The 774-nt window shown below is 43.2% G+C and overlaps 1 non-coding gene across 1 annotated transcript; it reads left to right on the plus strand.

The window, feature by feature from the left end:
• Window positions 1-375: 375 nt before the first annotated feature.
• Trnas-cga lies at window positions 376-450 on the plus strand. The gene has a single exon. It is a non-coding gene; the product is annotated as a tRNA-Ser (tRNA).
• Window positions 451-774: the final 324 nt, after the last annotated feature.

The following is a 774-nucleotide window of genomic DNA, read 5'->3' on the forward strand; positions in this document are numbered from 1 at the left end:
CCATTTTGACTCTAATCACGAAAAGGAGGCAATTATTTATTGTTCAAATCGAACAATCGTCACGCTGTGTATGACAGTCATAGGTGCAAGTAAGCCATGATAGACCCACTACCCACAGTCCAGAGCTACATACAGGCAAGAGTGCAAGTCCTTCTTAGTGTACAAGCTTAACTGAACAAATTCTCACACTCCGCTGCAGAGTGAAAATCTCATTCTGGAAACATCCCCCAGGCTGTGGCTAAGCCATGTCTCTGCAATATCCTTTCTTTCAGGAGTGCTAGTTCTGCAAGGTTCGCAGGAGAGCTTCTGTAAAGTTTGGAAGACAGGAGACGAGATACTGGCAGAAGAAAAGCTGTGAGGACCGGCTGTGAGTCGTGCTTCGGTGGCTCAGATGGTAGAGCAGTTGCCCCCGAAAGGCAAAGGTCCCGAGTTCGAGTCTCGGTCGGGCACACAGTTTTTATCGGCCAGGAAGTTTCATATCAGCGCACACTCCTCTGCATAGTGAAAATCTCATTCTGGAATCATCTAGCATACAGTTCAACAAAATTATTGTTTGGCTAAACAGGTTGACACCACTACTAAATTTGAGCCATATATTACTATAAATATATATAATTACTGAGCTCATGAATTATCCATATGCCTGTCTATTTACAGGACCATCAGACAAGGGTCCAGTCAATCCAGGATTAGCTATGAGCATCAAAACATCTACGTGTTAAAAATATTTCGCTTTGCTGTGTCTTTTGTGAATTCCTTTGAGAAAATGAGTTC

Source organism: Schistocerca piceifrons, chromosome 7 (genome assembly GCF_021461385.2).
Source record: "Schistocerca piceifrons isolate TAMUIC-IGC-003096 chromosome 7, iqSchPice1.1, whole genome shotgun sequence".
Classification (NCBI taxonomy): domain Eukaryota; kingdom Metazoa; phylum Arthropoda; class Insecta; order Orthoptera; family Acrididae; genus Schistocerca; species Schistocerca piceifrons.